Source organism: Caretta caretta, chromosome 11 (assembly GCF_965140235.1).
Source record: "Caretta caretta isolate rCarCar2 chromosome 11, rCarCar1.hap1, whole genome shotgun sequence".
NCBI lineage: Eukaryota > Metazoa > Chordata > Testudines > Cheloniidae > Caretta > Caretta caretta.
In genome coordinates, this window is record NC_134216.1 from 72,637,891 (window position 1) to 72,651,959 (window position 14,069).

Here is a 14,069-nt window from a genome sequence, read left to right on the forward strand (position 1 = left end):
CCTCTTGAAACCAAATTCCCTTAGCGTTAGGGAGACGAGAGATCCAAGGCAGGACAAAGCAATTCAAACCCTCTGATCTCTAGGGGGTGTCCAGTATTTTTGCTGCATCTAGTAAATTATCAGTTTTCATTGTAAAATCTTCATTTTCGCTGATGCCAAGAGATAGCTATCGCAGTGGGACCAGACATGCTACCACCATGTTACACGTGGCTCTGATCCTGCTCTGGGACTGTATGGGCCAAGGGTTCTCAATACAGGATTGGGGCCTTAGCCATACAGGAGAATGTGTCCGGTCAAATAATGACCTAATCCAAGAGTTCCAATGAGTTAACCTTGAAGTCAAGGGGGCTACGCACATGAACAAGACTTATCCAAGTGAGTACAGATTTCAGGATCAAGCCCAGTAGAGCCACACAGTTTCCTTGTCCTTATCAACTTTGTTACAGTGCTCTGAGATCTGCAGACAAAACTCTTCATATATGCTAAGTATCATGGTGGTGGTATTATTAGCCTAGGGTTTTTTCCAGGCTGCACAGTTCCCTGCCTACCCCATGTTATTACCAGCATGTCAGATTGATTAGGCAGACCACCATCTGAGCTTTTGCTTACTCTTAGAAGTCTGTGAACAATCTAATTGCCCATGGTTTTAAGTTACCACATGGCTCTTTCTAAACAAACATATTTATTCCTAAGCATTAGAGAAAACATATTAAAAACATTAAAGAACCTACAGGCATGCTAATAAACTGACCAGGATTCAGCCTGTTTCTTGATTCAGCTTGGGCCTTTGATCTCCTTAGCCTTCCGGAACAGATAATCAGTAGACAATGGTTCTCTCCTCAGGGCACAGCTTCAAAAGGCAAGGTTTTTGCATAACTACAGGGGAGTAACTTTTCATTTGCCTCCCCTGAAAGATTCCCACTTTACTCTTTGTCCCAGAAGTTCATTCCCGTCTGTCCCATTGTTAAAGATCGTTCTTTGACTCTCCTAATACTGCCCAAGGTTTACACTGGCTACATGTCCCTCCACGCTCCTGAGAAGTTACATACAATCGCACAATAATATCTGAACTTTGTGTTTTTAATATAATACAATGGATTCCTAAGGGACTTCAACTTGATTCAATAAAGCTTTCCAAGGATACCATCGGAAATTGCCACACATCTGTCTCACTGACACTAAGGGAGACCATTAGTGCAAATTTCACACTTCTGTCTTCATGTTTTAAAATGAACATCATTCCAAGTGATGCCCCAGATTGCTGTAACAGACAGAAATATGCTTTCCTCTTTCCCCTTTTTCAGTTTGCAATGTGTATTTTGACAGCGCTGTGTATTAAGATTCACTGTTTCCTCTGATCTGGCAAATACTGGTAACTTGTACTCTGCTGAATAGGGATGGACTTCAGCAAAGCATTTACGCATGTGATTTTAAGTCCATTCAACAAAGCACCTGTCGGCATACTGAAGTCCCACTGAAGTCAACAGGACTTAATCATGAGCCTAAAGTTAGGCACATGCATAGGGGCCACTGTTGCCTCTAAGCTGTGCGCATGTGCGAATGCACACAGATCCTAAACCCCATGCACATGGGGAAACACCGTGCACACAAAAATTTGCACAGAAGCACAACAATTTGCACAGAAGAAATGTTTTGCGCACATGGGCTGTTAAAAATTTGCACAGAAGAAATTTTTTGCACACCCGGCCTGTCAAAAATTAGAGGGAACATTGGTAGGGGCTATGCTGAATAAATATGGATGGCTGAACTGAGGCATGACTAATCCCTATGCATGTGTAAGTGTCTGCAGCAGGGGGCCCTTTAGTCCATTTCCTTTGTTGTGTGAGTATTTGACAAAGCTTTAGGCAAGAGAAAAACAGCTGGAAAGACCGGAAAAAGCAGTTGTAAGCCCACAAACTGGCACAGGGCTCGAGGGTGGAGGGTAGCACCTGCAAGGAATTGCATTTCATGTTATGAACAGCAGCCTGTATATTAGCTTTGGAAAGTCCTTTTAAACACAAACAATTTTCTCTCTTCTTCCTCCTTTCCAAAAAAAAAAAAGAAATGCAAAGTGTAAGAATGTCAATGCTACTTTAAAGGCTGTATTTGCACTGCACACTGAAATGGGTACTTATGGGTTTGCACTGCATGGGATGGGTTTGCACTGCACACGCACATGGGTACTTAAGACCATCTGCAGACCCACCCAGGGTTCTGGGTCCTTATCCCCCACCTCTGTAGTGGGTGGAGAGGTGGTCTCTGCTCCACCCCCAATGAAGGCACCAGCCAGCAGAGCGGAGACAGCATAGTAGAAGGCCGTAATTTGCTGTAGGTATGGCTCAGCATTAAGGATGGAGCAAGGCACCTAAGCAGGTGCCCACTGGCAATGCATACATGCATAAAATTCTACTTATGCTCTGCTGACTCAGAGCCTAAATTACTATCCCAAGTGGGGAGGCTCGTGTGTCAGTAGCTATGTGCAACCCTTTGTCCTTGTGGCACTATCTAGGCCTAAGACTGTGCAGTTAAAGGTTGCACACAGCCATGAAAGTCTACAGTGGAGGTGTAACAGATAGGAATTGGATAGCATCCCTTACATAGCTTGTGAGCCTGCCAGTGGCCCCCACTGTCGGCTGCTTCAGAAATCAGCAGAACAGCAGCAAGTATCTGTAACTACTAGGCCTTGCGTATTGTATGTAGTTACGTTATTTGGATCCCCACCGTGGCCACGTGGTAGCTACATATTCCATCTGTTGTGTATGGTTCCAACAGCTGCACTGCACTCCTACAGCCCTCATTTTCTACTTCCACTTTACGTAGCCAGTGTGTGTCTTAATAAAAAGGCTGGTGTGAAATGTGCACCATAAAACACATAAGCTGTGCAACACAGCCCAGCTAATCTTCGTATTTTCCAGCTTTTTAAATAAGTTCCCTTATTCTTTTTGTGAATACAGACTAACACAGCTGCTACTCTGACACCCGCCCTTATTCTAACGTTTTGCATTTATGCTATGGTACTGCTAGCACAGATACGGATAACAATCTGGGGAATACTGAGCATGTGTCAGAGTGATGCCAAGAGCTTCTGTAGCTCAGGTTGCAGCCAAGTTTATTTTAAATCTCGCGTTGGAGTCCGCTCGATAATCCACAAGAAGTATCAGATCATCCTGAAAATGGATAAGTTGAGTTAGAAGCTGGGGTAGGCTTTGGGCAAAATTTGAGGTCAGCTGCCCAAGCAGTTCTTGAGTTACAGTACCCTTAAAAAGGAGCTGTATTCAAAGTTCCAGTCTATCTAAGAGCTGTCAAGCAGGCAGATGGCTGCATTATGATAATTGTACACTGTGGTCACTCACAAGGTGCAAGGCCAAATGGTTTCAGTGCCCAGTAAGTGCAGTTAAGAACTGCCGAACAGTGACTCTTGCATTGAGTCCCAATTCTAGGCCATATGGCCTCCCTAATACACTTATCCTTGCTTATGCTAAAGCTCTTCATTGCTGAATGATGTGCCTGAGTGCTTGGGCACATGTTAATTCATCTTACAAAATAGTTCACATGCAGGGAGAAATTGGATTTGCTGATAAAGATTCCTCCTAGTGCAGATATCTCTGCATATGGAGAATGAAAGAGATTGCAGGAGAGGTAGAGATAAAGTAAAACAGCATTCTAGGACCCTTGAGGATGAGAGGTCAGAGAAGCAGACAGCCGGGCCTCGCTGTGATAGGAGGGGTGAATTATTAACAGGGAGATAATGCGCAAAAAAAATAAATTACGTGCATTCTTTTCCTGGGTGTCTTCATAAAGAAGGATGGGAGAGAGAAACCAGAAACAGACATTTCACAGAGGAGGGGGAAATATGGAGCTTCATGCCAGAACAGGTCATCAAGGAGTTGAAATGTTTGAAGGCTGAAAATCTTTAGGGCTGAACTAATGGAATTTGTTTAAAGAAAATAAGCTTAGCTCATTGGAGTAATGCATCATTGTAGCTAAGCATCAAGGAGTTTTCTTCCTCCACTTCAAGCATCCTATTCCTACAGCCTATCCCAGTGTGCCAGCTCCTTCAACATTTTGTGTTGTGTTTTTTTTAAAGCCTCAGCTTCTGGAATCATGTCATTACATGAAAATCTCAGCTTTCCTTTGAAAAGGGGGAAATTTCTAGCCCTCCTGGTTGCAGACAGAGCCTTGAAAATGCAACCCAAGAAGGCTCAACTAGTAAAAGGCAAATCAAAGCATAAAATGTGTGCCGATCTCACAATTTTGGGGGCCAACTCAGGGATTATGAGTGGTTGGGGCTAGCAGCACCGCAAACCCAAGCAGCAATGTTTAACATGTCACTAGTAGGTAGAAATGTCTCCATTTCCATCATTGTATGCAATCTTTATTAACATAGCAGCATTTGCCTGCTGTGCAACTTCGCCGTTGTCACAGAAAGCCATTTTTCGTGGTGAAAATTGTTCTCTTCCTACCAAAATTGCTTTTTGTTTACATGACTATTTGGAGATGCACATGAAAACTGTCTTGGCTTAGCAAGATCCTGAGCTTTGAGACATGTGGTGAACTTTAAAAACACACCCACCCTTCAACGCTGCTGTTGCTAGCTCCCATCACTAATCAACTAATATGTGGCTCTAAGTCTTGTCTGCCGCTCACACCATTCTTGTATTTCACGTGCCGAGTTCGATTCATATTGCTGAAGTGTGGAACAAAAGTCATGTATGCATGGCGTCACTTGTTTCTCAAACACGTGAGACACACTGAAGTTAAAAGACAAACTTCCCTGGTTAAATACATACAGTAGATTTGAGCAGGAGATGAAGGTGGATCCTGAATGGGAGGGATTTGGGAATGCTGGAATCCAGGAATGCTGTGTGAGGATATCTGGGACAAGCCCTAGGGTACTGGCAAGCAAGACAGCATATGAAGTAACTGCAGAGAAAAATGAACTAATGTAGAAGTTTTGTTAGATAGAAACTCCTGGTTGAAGACTGTGGTGGAGGGAAGGCTTGAGTGCCCCTATGCAACCTTGCAGGGGCAAAGCTGATCCCTCATGACTAAGCCCTGGTCTACACTAGGACTTTAGGTCGAATTTAGCAGCATTAAATCGATGTAAACCTGCACCCGTCCACACGATGAAGCCTTTTATTTCGACTTAAAGGGCTCTTAAAATCGATTTCCTTACTCCACCCCTGACAAGTGGATTAGCACTTAAATCGGCCTTGCCGGCTCGAATTTGGGGTACTGTGGACACAATTCGACGGTATTGGCCTCCGGGAGCTATCCCAGAGTGTTCCATTGTGACCGCTCTGGACAGCACTCTCAACTCAGATGCACTGGCCAGGTAGACAGGAAAAGAACCGCGAACTTTTGAATCTCATTTCCTGTTTGGCCAGCGTGGCAAGCTGCAGCTGACCATGCAGAGCTCATCAGCAGAGGTGACCATGATGGAGTCCCAGAATCGCAAAAGAGCTCCAGCATGGACCGAACGGGAGGTACGGGATCTGATCGCTGTTTGGGGAGAGGAATCCGTGCTATCAGAACTCCGTTCCAGTTTTCGAAATGCCAAAACCTTTGTCAAAATCTCCTAGGGCAAGAAGGACAGAGGCCATAACAGGGGCCCGAAGCAGTGCCGCGTGAAACTGAAGGAGCTGAGGCAAGCCTACCAGAAAACCAGAGAGGCGAACGGCCGCTCCGGGTCAGAGCCCCAAACATGCCGCTTCTATGATGAGCTGCATGCCATTTTAGGGGGTTCAGCCACCACTACCCCAGCCGTGTGGTTTGACTCCTTCAATGGAGATGGAGGCAATATGGAAGTAGGTTTTGGGGACGAAGAAGATGATGATGAGGTTGTAGATAGCTCACAGCAAGCAAGCGGAGAAACCGGTTTTCCCGACAGCCAGGAACTGTTTCTCACCCTGGACCTGGAGCCAGTACCCCCCAAACCCACCCAAGGCTGCCTCCTGGACCCAGCAGGCGGAGAAGGGACCTCCGGTGAGTGTACCTTTTAAAATACTATACATGGTTTAAAAGCAAGCATGTGAAAGGATTACTTTGCCCTGGCATTCGCGGTTCTCCTGGATGTACTCCCAAAGACTTTGCAAAAGGTTTCTGGGGAGGGCAGCCTTATTGCGTCCTTCATGGTAGGACACTTTACCACTCCAGGCCAGTAACACGTACTCGGGAATCATTGTACAACAAAGCATTGCAGTGTATGTTTGCTGGCGTTCAAACAACATCCGTTCTTTATCTCTCTGTGTTATCCTCAGGAGAGTGAGATATAATTCATGGTCACCTGGTTGAAATAGAGTGCTTTTCTTCAGGGGACACTCAGAGGAGCCCATTCCTGCTGGGCTGTTTGCCTGTGGCTAAACAGAAATGTTCCCCGCTGTTAGCCACAGGGAGGGGGGAAGGTTGAGGGGGTAGCCACGCGGTGGGGGGAGGCAAAATGCGACCTTGTAACGAAAGCACATGTGCTATGTATGTAATGTTAACAGCAAGGTTTACCCTGAAAGAGTGTAGCCACTGTTTTATAAAATGTGTCTTTTTAAATACCGCTGTCCCTTTTTTTTTCTCCACCAGCTGCATGTGTTTCAATGATCACAGGATCTTCTCCTTCCCAGAGGCTAGTGAAGCTTAGAAAGAAAAAAAACGCACTCGCGATGAAATGTTCTCCGAGATCATGCTGTCCTCCCACACTGACAGAGAACAGACGAATGCGTGGAGGCAAATAATGTCAGAGTGCAGGAAAGCACAAAATGACCGGGAGGAGAAGTGGCGGGCTGAAGAGAGTAAGTGGCGGGCTGAAAAGAGTAAGTGGCGGGCTGAAGACAGGGCTGAAGCTCAAATGTGGCAGCAGCGTGATGAGAGGAGGAAGGATTCAATGCTGAGGCTGCTGGAGGACCAAACCAGTATGCTCCAGTGTATGGTTGAGCTGCACCAAAGGCAGCTGGAGCACAGACTGCCACTACAGCTCCTGTGTAACCAACCGCCCTCCTCCCCAAGTTCCATAGCCTCCACACCCAGACGCCCAAGAACGCGGTGGGGGGTCCACTGGCCAACCAGCCACTCCGCCACAGAGGATTGCCCAAAAAAAAGAAGGCTGGCATTCAATAAATTTTAAAGTTGTAAACTTTTAAAGTGCTGTGTGGCATTTTCCTTCCTCCTCCACCAACCCTCCTGGGCTACCTTGGTAGTCATCCCCCTATTTGTGTGATGAATGAATAAAGAATGCATGAATGTGAAGCAACAATGACTTTATTGCCTCTGCAAGCAGTGATTGAAGGGAGGAGGGGAGGGTGGTTAGCTTACAGGGAAGTAGAGTGAACCAAGGGGCGCAGGGTTTCATCAAGGAGAAACAAACAGAACTTTCACACCGTAGCCTGGCCAGTCATGAAACTGGTTTTCAAAGCTTCTCTGATGCGTACCGCGCCCTCCTGTGCTCTTCTAATCGCCCTGGTGTCTGGCTGCGCGTAACCAGCAGCCAGGCGATTTGCCTCAACCTCCCACCCCGCCATAAACATCTCCCCCTTACTCTCACAGATATTGTGGAGCACACAGCAAGCAGTAATAACAGTGGGAATATTGGTTTCGCTGAGGTCTAAGCGAGTCAGTAAACTGCGCCAGCGCGCCTTTAAACGTCCAAATGCACATTCTACCACCATTCTGCACTTGCTCAGCCTGTAGTTGAACAGCTCCTGACCACTGTCCAGGCTGCCTGTGTACGGCTTCATGAGCCATGGCATTAAGGGGTAGGCTGGGTCCCCAAGGATACATATAGGCATTTCAACATCCCCAACAGTTATTTTCTGGTCTGGGAATAAAGTCCCTTCCTGCAGCTTTTGAAACAGACCAGAGTTCCTGAAGATGCGAGCGTCATGTACCTTTCCCGGCCATCCCACGTTGATGTTGGTGAAACATCCCTTGTGATCCACCAGAGCTTGCAGCACTATTGAAAAGTACCCCTTGCGCTTTATGTACTCTGCGGCTTGGTGCTCCTGTGCCAAAATAGGGATATGGGTTCCGTCTGTGGCCCCACCACAGTTAGGGAATCCCATTGCAGCAAAGCCATCCACTATGACCTGCACATTTCCCGGGGTCACTACCCTTGATATCAGCAGATCTTTGATTGAGTGGGCTACTTGCATCACAGCAGCCCCAACAGTAGATTTGCCCACTCCAAATTGATTCCCAACTGACCGGTAGCTGTCTGGCGTTGCAAGCTTCCACAGAGCTATCGCCACTCACTTCTCAACTGTGAGGGCTGCTCTCATCTTGGTATTCATGCGCCTCAGGGCAGGGGAAAGCAAGTCACAAAGTTCCATGAAAGTGCCCTTACGCATGCGAAAGTTTCGCAGCCACTGGGAATCGTCCCAGACCTGCAACACTATGCGGTCCCACCAGTCTGTGCTTGTTTCCCGAGCCCAGAATCGGCATTCCACAGCATGAACCTGCCCCATTAGCACCATGATGCATGCATTGGCAGGGCCCATGATTTCAGAGAAATCTGTGTCCATGTCCTGATCACTCACATGACCGCGCTGACGTCGCCTCCTCGCCCGGTATCACTTTGCCAGGTTCTGGTGCTGCATATACTGCTGGATAATGCGTGTGGTGTTAAATGTGCTCCTAATTGCCAAAGTGAGCTGAGCGGCCTCCATGCTTGCCTTGGTATGGCGTCCGCACTGAAAAAAGGCGCGGAATGATTGTCTGCCATTGCTCTGACGGAGGGAGGGGCGACTGACGACATGGCTTACAGGGTTGGCTTCAGGGATCTAAAATCAACAAAGGGGGTGTCTTTACATCAAGGAGTATTTCAGGCAGGACTTCACGGAGGGTTCCAATAAGAAATGGTGCACCTAACTTATTGTTCTTATTGGAACAAGGAGGTTAGCCTGGCCTCTGATTGATACATGGCTAGATTTACCTCGCTGCACCTTCTCTAGGTGAGGACCTAGGGGTGACAGTGGACGAGAAGCTGGATATGAGTCAGCAGTGTGCCCTTGTTGCCAAGAAAGCCAATGGCATTTTGGAATGTATAAGTAGGGGCATAGCGAGCAGATCGAGGGACGTGATCGTCCCCCTCTATTCGACCTTGGTGAGGCCTCATCTGGAGTACTGTGTCCAGTTTTGGGCCCCACACTACAAGAAGGATGTGGATAAATTGGAGAGAGTCCAGCGAAGGGCAACAAAAATGATTAGGGGTCTGGAACACATGACTTATGAGGAGAGGCTGAGGGAACTGGGATTGTTTAGTCTGCGGAAGAGAAGACTGAGGGGGGATTTGATAGCTGCTTTCAACTACCTGAGAGGTGGTTCCAGAGAGGATGGTTCTAGACTATTCTCAATGGTGGAAGAGGACAGGACAAGGAGTAATGGTCTCAAGTTGCAGTGGGGGAGGTTTAGGTTGGATATTAGGAAAAACTTTTTCACTAGGAGGGTGGTGAAACACTGGAATGCGTTGCCTAGGGAGGTGGTGGAATCTCCTTCCTTAGAGGTTTTTAAGGTCAGGCTTGACAAAGCCCTGGCTGGGATGATTTAATTGGGGATGGGTCCTGCTTTTGAGCAGGGGGTTGGACTAGATGACCTCCTGAGGTCCCTTCCAACCCTGATATTCTATGATTCTATGACTGCAGTGTGACCTACAGGAATGAGTCCCCTAGACAGGGGAGGAGGCAAATGAGTACAAAATAAATCTGGTCTATTTCTTGTTTTGATCCACTCCATCTATCTTTTACATCTTTGGCTGGCAGCAGACGGTGCAGAAGGACTGCATGCCATCCACATCTCATGGCTGCTCAGCAGAAGATGGTACAGTACGACTGCTAGCCATCCTCATCTCTTGCCTGCCCGGCAGAAGATGGTACAGTACGACTGCTAGCCATCCTCATCTCTTGCCTGCCCGGCAGAAGATGGTACAGTACGACTGCTAGCAATCTGTGTCGCCTGCCTGCTCACCATAAGACGGTTCAATAGGACTGACTGCAGGACTAAAGAGAATGACCTGGTCAAGTCACTCCAAATTTAGTCCCTACGCCCATGTCTGCCCAGGCGCTCCCAGCCAACGTGGCCAGGAGCACCTCGGACATGACGATGACGGCTACCAGTCGTACTGTACCGTCTGCTGCCAGAAGGCAAGGGGTTGCTGCTACTGCGTACTGCATCTGCCAGCACCCAGGAGACATAGGGTTACCTGAGCGGGCTCCGTGCTTGCCGTGGTATGGCATCTGCACAGGTAACTCAGGAAAAAAGGCGCGAAACGATTGTCTGCCCTTGCTTTCACGGAGGGAGGGAGGGAACAGGGGCCTGACGATATGTACCCAGAACCACCCGCGACAATGTTTTAGCCCCATCAAGCACTGGGATCTCAACCCAGAATTCCAATGGGCAGTGGAAACTGCGGGAACTGTGGGATAGCTATCCACAGTGCAATGCTCCGGAAGTCGGCTCTAGCCTCGGTACTGTGGAAGCACTCCGCTGAGTTAATGCACTTAATGCACTTAGAGCATTTTCTGTGGGGACACACACTCGAATATATAAAACCGATTTCTAAAAAACCGACTTCTATAAATTCGACCTTATTCCATAGTGTAGACATACCCTAAGGGGCAAAGGACTGCTGTAAGCCCCTGTTTGAAGGAGAGCAGACTGATCCTATGGGGAGAAATAATGAGGAGTCCTTATGACACCTTAGAGACTAACAAATTTATTTGGGCATAAGCTTTCGTGGGCTAGAACCCACTTCATCAGATGCATGGAGTGGAAAATACAGTAGCAGGTATATAAATACATAGTACATGAAAAGATGCCTTACCAAGTGGGGGGTCAGTCTAACGAGACAATTCAATTAACAGTAGAGTACCAAGGGAGGAAAAATCACTTTTGTACTGGTAATGAGGGTGGCCCATTTCAAACAGTTGACAAGAAGGTGTGAGTAACAGTAGAGGGAAATTAGTATGGTAAAATCAGTTTTGTAGTGACCCATTCACTCCCAGTCTTTATTCAGGCCTAATTTGATGGTGTCCAGTTTGCTAATTAATTCCAGTTCTGCAGTTTCATGTTGGAGTCTGTTTCTGAAGTTTTTTTGTTGAAGAATTGCCACTTTTAAGTCTGTTATTGTGTGACCAGGGAGGTTGAAGTGTTCTCTGACTGGTTTTTGAATGTTATAATTCCTGATGTCAAATTTGTGTCCATTGGTTCCTGGGCTAGTGTTTTTGTTGTGTGATGTGTAGTTGCTGGTGAATATTTGCTTCAGGTTGGAGTGGCTAGGAAAGGCAGAGGGTCCCTAGCAGTGAGGGGCGATGACCCATGCTTTCCTTTACTGTGGAAGGGAAGAACTTTGTCTTAAATCCAAATCACTCCATCAACCCTGGGGAAACTTTTTCTTAAGGCAGGAAACAGAATCATAGAATCATAGAATATCCGGGTTGGAAGGGACCTCAGGAGGTCATCTAGTCCAACACCCTGCTCAAAAGCAGGACCCATCCCCAATTAAATCATCCCAGCCAGGGCTTTGTCAAGCCTGACCTTAAAAACTTCTAAGGAAGGAGATTCCACCACCTCCCTAGGCAACGCATTCCAGTGTTTCACCACCCTCCTAGTGAAAAAGTTTTTCCTAATATCCAACCTAAACCTCCCCCACTGCAACTTGAGACCATTACTCCTTGTCCTGTCCTCTTCCACCACTGAGAATAGTCTAGAACCATCCTCTCTGGAACCACCTCTCAGGTAGTTGAAAGCAGCTATCAAATCCCCCCTCATTCTTCTCTTCTGCAGACTAAACAATCCCAGTTCCCTCAGCCTCTCCTCATAAGTCATGTGTTCCAGACCCCTAATCATTTTTGTTGCCCTTCGCTGGACTCTTTCCAATTTATCCACATCCTTCTTGTAGTGTGGGGCCCAAAACTGGACACAGTACTCCAGATGAAGCCTCACCAATGTCGAATAGAGGGGGACGATCACGTCCCTCGATCTGCTCGCTATGCCCCTACTTATACATCCCAAAATGCCATTGGCCTTCTTGGCAACAAGGGCACACTGCTGACTCATATCCAGCTTCTCATCCACTGTCACCCCTAGGTCCTTTTCCGCAGAACTGCTGCCTAGCCATTCGGTCCCTAGTCTGTAGCTGTGCATTGGGTTCTTCCATCCTAAGTGCAGGACCCTGCACTTATCCTTATTGAACCTCATCAGATTTCTTTTGGCCCAATCCTCCAATTTGTCTAGGTCCCTCTGTATCCTATCCCTGCCCTCCAGCGTGTCTACCACTCCTCCCAGTTTAGTATCATCCGCAAATTTGCTGAGAGTGCAATCCACACCATCCTCCAGATCATTTATGAAGATATTGAACAAAACCGGCCCCAGGACCGACCCTTGGGGCACTCCACTTGACACCGGCTGCCAACTAGACATGGATCACTATCCATTGAGCCCGACAATCTAGCCAACTTTCTACCCACCTTATAGTGCATTCATCCAGCCCATACTTCTTTAACTTGCTGACAAGAATACTGTGGGAGACCGTGTCAAAAGCTTAGCTAAAGTCAAGATACAATACATCCACTGCTTTCCCTTCATCCACAGAACCAGTAATCTCATCATAGAAGGCGATTAGATTAGTCAGGCATGACCTTCCCTTGGTGAATCCATGCTGACTGTTCCTGATCACTTTCCTCTCATGTAAGTGCTTCAGGATTGATTCCTTGAGGACCTGCTCCATGATTTTTCCAGGGACTGAAGTGAGGCTGACTGGCCTGTAGATCCCAGGATCCTCCTTCTTCCCTTTTTTAAAGATTGGCACTACATTAGCCTTTTTCCAGTCATCCGGGACTTTCCCCGTTCGCCACAAGTTTTCAAAGATAAAGGCCAATGGCTCTGCAATCACAGCCGCCAGTTCCTTTAGCACTCTCGGATGCAACTCGTCCGGCCCCATGGACTTGTGCATGTCCAGCTTTTCTAAATAGTCCCTAACCACCTCTTTCTCCACAGAGGTCTGGCTCTCTACGCCCCATGTTGTGATGCCCAGCGCAGCAGTCTGGGAGCTGACCTTGTTCGTGAAGACAGAGGCAAAAAAAGCATTGAGTACATTAGCTTTTTCCACATCCTCTGACACTAGGTTGCCTCCCTCACTCATTAAGGAGCCCACACTTTCCTTGGCTTTCTTCTTGTTGCCAACATACCTGAAGAAACCCTTCTTGTTACTCTTAACATCTCTCGCTAGCTGCAGCTCCAGGTGCGATTTGGTCCTCCTAATTTCATTCCTACATGCCCGAGCAATATTTTTATACTCTTCCCTGGTCATATGTCCAACCTTCCACTTCTTGTAAGCCTCTTTTTTATGCTTAAGATCCGCTAGGATTTCACCGTTAAGCCAAGCTGGTCGCCTGCCATATTTACTATTCTTTCGACACATCGGTATGGTTTGTCCCTGTAACCTCAACAGGGATTCCTTGAAATACAGCCAGCTCTCCTGGACTCCTTTCCCCTTCATGTTAGTCCCCCAGGGGATCCTACCCATCCGTTCCCTGAGGGAGTCAAAGTCTGCTTTCCTGAAGTCCAGAGTCCGTATCCTGCTGCTTACCTTTCTTCCCTGTGTCAGGATCCTGAACTCAACCAACTCATGGTCACTGCCTCCCAGATTCCCATCCACTTTTGCTTCCCCTACTAATTCTTCCCGGTTTGTGAGCAGCAGGTCAAGAAAAGCTCTCCCCCTAGTGGGCTCCTCTAGCACTTGCACCAGGAAATTGTCCCCTATGCTTTCCAAAAACTTCCTGGATTGTCTATGCACCGCTGTATTGCTCTCCCAGCAGATATCAGGAAAATTAAAGTCACCCATGAGAACCAGGGCATGCGATCTAGTAGCTTCCGCAAGCTGCCGGAAGAAAGCCTCATCCACCTCATCCCCCTGGTCCGGTGGTCTATAGCAGACTCCCACCGCTACATCACTCCTGTTGCTCACACTTCTAAACTTAATCCAGAGACACTCAGACATAGACTAGGGTGACCATCCGTCCCGTTTTTAAAGGGACAGTCCCGTTTTGGGGGACTTTTCCTTATTTAGGTGCCTATTCTCCCCACCC